We start from the raw sequence: 5432 nt of genomic DNA, 5'->3' as shown, positions 1-5432 counted from the left end.
AACCTGGTATGTCATAGCAAGGACAGGTATTAAAAACTCTGGGGTAAGGGTTTATGATAACCGAAGTCCCTCACTCAGAAGCTAGGTTAGTTAACATGGAATTCTATACACTGTTGTTTACTTCATATAAAAAGATATTAAATCAAGCATACACGTCTTCTGGGATGTTTCCCTCCTGTTCATCTGCGAAGTTAGACCGCTCCAAAAGCTGTCTTCCAAATACCTCAAACCAAACATTGAAGCTCCCAGAGTAAATAGACTAGTAAACCGTAAATGGAATAATCAACTATTTTCACTCGCAAATAAATTTACGTCCATCTGAGGCAAAAGGCTACGCTCGACGAGGATGGGATTCGAACCCACGCGTGCAGAGCACAATGGATTAGCAGTCCATCGCCTTAACCACTCGGCCACCTCGTCCCAGAAGCCTAACGCTTCCTGATAGCTATAGGGAGTAATACTAGGGGGGATGTGACGCAATGTTATGGGGGCCACCATTTTGTACGGAAACAAAGATACGATCATTTTTACAGCAAGTAATCAAAAGAAGATGGCTGCTCCCATGCTATGAGGGATCTACAATGCGGTGGGACAAAGGAAAATTCGGTGGAAAATGAGATAGCCTTCAAGGAAATAAAATTGATTTACAGACTGGGAAGGAAGTTTGATTAAACGAGTCAGGAAAGGGATTGCTCCGGAGTCTCAGGGGCGGAGCCGACGCGTAGAGCAGCTTCGCGCATGTGCAACAGCTAGGCGGTTATATTTGAATACTTCACTGAGGTAGTCTGGGCGTTGCGAGGTTAGTCGGTGGGCGGCGGCGGGCTCGTTCTCTGAGGGGCGCGCGGACCCCAAACAAGTCTGAGGAGCATTTGTCAAGCAGCTGGACTGCGGTGGGTAAAGAGAATGACCCTTTCGTTCCAGGCTTCCGGGGCGGTGGGCATCAGGTTTTTTCTGGGCGCTCTGAAGACTCGGTGGTGGGACGTGGGGACGCTTTCTCCGCCCCGCGGCCTCCGAAAGCGCAGGGCCCATAGTAGAAGTTTCTGCCGGGTCGCGGGATTCTTTGCCCACCTGGGCCTGCACTTTGTGCGCCTTCCTCTTCCCTAGCACTTCTCCCTCCACACCTGAGCCCCTCGGGCCTGCTTGGAGTGCCGGTCCGCGGCGCCCCGCCATCTTCTGTCAGGGCTCCGGGACTGTGCCTCGCACCCCTTCCCTGGGGGACTCCCGCGGGTTTGTATTTCCGACTCGGTCTTTTCGTAGCTATAAATGAAGTGACAGCGTTGAGTGGTTTTAAGCGCTCGGCTGGTCGTAGTTTATTTACTGGCAGCATCGAACAGACATTCGGTTTCCTGCAGTTACAATAACAACAAATAAAGCCAGTATTAGTAAGCCACAAACGAGTTTTGAAAATATCTCCCCGTGTCCATTAGTAGCTCGGAGCTTATTAAAGCCCCCCTTTTCTTGCTGCTTACCTCAATATAGAGTTTAAGAAAAAAAATTCTCAAATATTGCCGATTGGAAGTTTAGAGGTAAGTTTGTAGATATGACGGAGAAAACCAGAGCAGAGCTTACTCTAAATATTAAGATTGAAGTTTTCACTTCAATTGAATTGGATCAGTCGAAATCCTCAGGTATTTATTGGGTTCCTTGTCTTGTGCTAGGGCCGGGAGCGAATGATTCAGAGTCCCTAATCTGGGGGAGTTTTCAGTCCAGAAGAGAAAATAATTAACATTCACAAATAACTATAATACAAGACAATGTAAAGGATTATAGGACATTGTAAGGTGGTATGGGAGCACAGAAAAGGGAGAGTTTATTTGATGCTTTTGTCCCTGGAGACTAAAGGAGGCTTTGTGGAGAAAGGGGCACTTGAGGTGGAACTCTCACGGAGATGAGTCAATGTAAAATTTTGCTGATTAAAGGTTGGTTTCAAGGTAGTATAATTCTCCTTGAAGGGCTGGAAATGTTTACAAGATGACAGATACAAAATTTTGGAGTGGTAGTATCAGTGACATGCTTGATGCTGAATAAGAGAGCATAGTAGAAGATAATCTAGATATTGATAGTGCTGTCCAATAAAACTTTCAGTGATAATGGTAATGTTTTATATTTGCACTGTCCAACATGGTTCTCCACTAGTCACAAATGACAACTGAACACATGAAATGTGGCTGACTAAAGAATTGAATTTTAAGTTTTATTTCATTTAAGTTAAATTTAGATAGCTACTGTATCGAATAGCACAGGTCTAGAGCCTGTTATCAGAGGACCCAATGGAATACATTAATCCTAGAAATTGGTGGTGTAAATGCAGGAGTAGCCAAAGAGCCAGATAGTAAATATTTAAGGTGTTGCAATCCACATGGTCACCAGCATGGTCTCTGTTGCATGTTCTTTGTTTGTTGTTTTGTTTTCTTCATTCTTTTTTGTTTTGTTTTCTACACCCATTCAAAATGTAAAACAAAACAAAACAAAAAACACTGTTAAGGGCCCATTTGGCCCAGTAGCTGTAGTTTGAAGACTTCTGGATTATTTAGACTAGTAATTCCCAAACTTTCTTGGCTCATTGGTGCCCTTAGATCAAAGGAAATAACTACCAGTTCCATTTATTAAGTCATTATGTCCAAACAACTTAAAAAGTTGTTAAGTTGAAATAAATTTATGTCCTAACCACTTAGTAGCCATTTGAAAAAAAATAATATGCATAAATTGGAAGAAAAGATAATATTTTTATTTTATGCTTAAATAATTACAGGTATTTACTAATTGGCTATGTGTGCCTGTTGAACACTACACAACCTCTCAAATCTTGGAATCATATAGGACACTGCTACCCTTATTTCCAGTACCACACTGATAAATACTTGCTTCATATCACAGCAACTGCAAAAAATCCAGCTTTCCAATAATATATTATCAAAATGAATATAATACAAATGGGTACTATTTTGAGCTAGTAGTTCACACAGTGCCTGACAGGTGACAAAAATTGCTGTTTCCCTCAATTTAAAATATCCCACGACACTTCTGTGAGTATGCTGTAGCACCCCCTGGGTGCCACATGTACAGTTTTATTTATTTATTTTTTAAAAAGATTTTATTTATTTATTTAACACAGAGACAGCCAGCGAGAGAGGGAACACAAGCAGGGGGAGCGGGAGGGGAAGAAGCAGGCTCATAGCGGAGGAGCCTGATGTGGGGCTCGATCCCATAACGCCGGGATCACGCCCTGAGCCAAAGGCAGACGCTCAATCACTGTGCCACCCAGGCGCCCCCAGATGTACAGTTTTAGAATCAATCAATAATTAGTTAAGGTGGCAGTGACCAAGAGTTCAACTATAACAGCATTTTACAAATGAAGTTTAACATGATGATCTGGGGTACCCTATTTCTGTTGACAGTGGAACTTACAGTTATATAGTAAATAGAATTTTTTTTAAAGGAGAATTTCAATAAGCTTTGAATCTCATCACTTAATTAAATGCCAATTGGTCTGCAGGTTAGACAGGAATGGTGTTCACTCTCTATTTCAAACAGTGAAGATGTTTAGGTGATCCTAATTTGTATCTAATATTTTTATCTGTGAATTTTGAATATGTCACTCAGTTTGAAAATATTCCCAAAAGGAGAAAAACTATGCAAGTCAGTGATTATAAAGGTAACTTAAAAGAATTATTTCTTAATTACTCATTCAGCAAATATTTATTGAGCTCCTATTATTTCCAAAGCATGCGCTAGTTTCTGAGAATATAACAGCATAAGAGACACCAGCCTTACTCTCATGGAATTTACTGTTGGGGCACAGGTAGTTTGGGGAAATACCAGGATTAATTGATTTACATAACAGACTTTTAAATTGCAGTTGTGATAATGCTGCAAAAGAGACATACACAGTGCTACAGAGTGCTTTTCCTGGCTTTTTTTGCCAAGAGAGAATAACAAATATAAATTCAGTGGCTTGGGAAAGGGCTTTGTGTGTACAGGAATAGAAGTGCCGGTGTAGCTAGAAAAGTGAGAAAGACAGTGGCATGATATGAAGTGTGAGGTCTGAAAGACAAGTGGAGACCAAATCTTGGAGAGGTTTATAAGTCCTGGTGAAAAGTTTTTTCTCATTATCGCGGGAAGCCATTGGAAGCCGTTAAAGGGTTTTAAGTATGGAATCTCTTAAACGTGACTTATGTTTAAGAAGATAACTGTCTATGTAGAAAAGGGACTTTGGAGGATTAGAGTTAAAGTAGGGAGACCACTGAGGTGAATATTGCAATAGTTTACATGAGAGATAATGATAGCTTGAAACTATGATGGAGGCACTAAAGATAGCAGTGAATCCATTCGGGATATATATTGGAAATAGAACTACGAAGATTTGGTGATGAACAGAATTGGAAATAGGCATCATACTTGTTTAATCTCAGAGGGAAATCTTAAAAGTTTCACTGTTAAGTTGATGTTTGCTGTTGGTTTTTAAAATATTTTTAATTTTAAAATCTTACTTTAATTTTTAAAATTTTATTTAAATTCAGTTAACATATAGTGTATTATTAGTTTCAGAGGTAGAGTTCAGTGATTCATCAGTTGTATATAACACTCAATGATCATTATATCATGTGCCCTCCTTAATGCCCATCACCCAGTTACCCTATACCCCCATCCCCTTCTCCTCCAGCAACCCTCAGTTTGTATCCCATGGTTAAGAGTTTCTTATGGTTTGTCTCCCTCTCTGATTTCATCTTGTTTTATTTTTTCCTCCATTCCCCTATGTTCCTTTGTTTTGGTTCTTAAATTCCACATGGGTGAAATCATATGATAATTGTCTGTCTGATTGACTTATTTCACTTAGCATAATACCCTCTAGTTTCATCCATGTCATTCCAAATGGCAAGATTCTTTTTGATGGCTGAGTAATATTCCATTTTGTGTGTGTGTGTGTGTGTGTGTGTATACATACATACACACCACATCTTCTTTATCCATTCATCTGTTGGTGGACATCTGGGTTCTTTCCATAGTTTGGCTATTATGGACATTGCTGCTATAAACATTGGGGTGCAGGTACCCCTTTGGATCACTACATTTGTACCTTTGGCGTAGATACCTAGTAGTGCAATTGCTGGGTTGTAGGGTAGCTCTATTTTTAACTTTTTGAGGAACCTTCATACTGTTTTCCACAGTGGCTGTATCAGCTTGCATTCCCACCACTAGTGTAAGAGGGTTCCCCTTGCTCCACATCCTCACCAACATTTCTTGTTTCCTGACTTGTTAATTTTAGCCGTTCTGACTGGTGTGAGGTGGTATCTCATTGTGGTTTTGATTTGTATTTCCCTGATGCCGAGTCACGTTGAACATTTTTTTCATGAGTCTGTTGGCCATTTGTATGTCGTCTTTGGAGAAATTGTCTGTTCATATCTTCTGCCCATTTCTTTTTTTTTTTTTTT

At 40.3% G+C, this 5432-nt stretch overlaps 1 protein-coding gene and 1 non-coding gene across 2 annotated transcripts in view; one reads left to right on the top strand and one right to left on the bottom strand.

Moving 5' to 3' along the window:
• Positions 1–338: 338 nt before the first annotated feature.
• Positions 339–420, bottom strand: TRNAS-GCU. The gene has a single exon. It is a non-coding gene; the product is annotated as a tRNA-Ser (tRNA).
• Positions 421–548: 128 nt separating this feature from the next.
• The window catches only part of KNL1 (kinetochore scaffold 1), a 63453-nt gene continuing 58569 nt past the window's right edge, over positions 549–5432 (top strand). The window contains 1 exon segment of the mRNA XM_034661150.1: positions 549–890. The gene's annotated coding sequence lies outside the window, so the exon portion shown is untranslated.

Source organism: Ailuropoda melanoleuca, chromosome 5 (genome assembly GCF_002007445.2).
Source record: "Ailuropoda melanoleuca isolate Jingjing chromosome 5, ASM200744v2, whole genome shotgun sequence".
In the NCBI taxonomy this organism is placed as follows: Eukaryota; Metazoa; Chordata; class Mammalia; order Carnivora; family Ursidae; genus Ailuropoda; species Ailuropoda melanoleuca.
The sequence above is the reverse complement of the archived record's forward strand: the minus strand, read 5'-3'. Positions and strand labels throughout refer to the sequence as shown.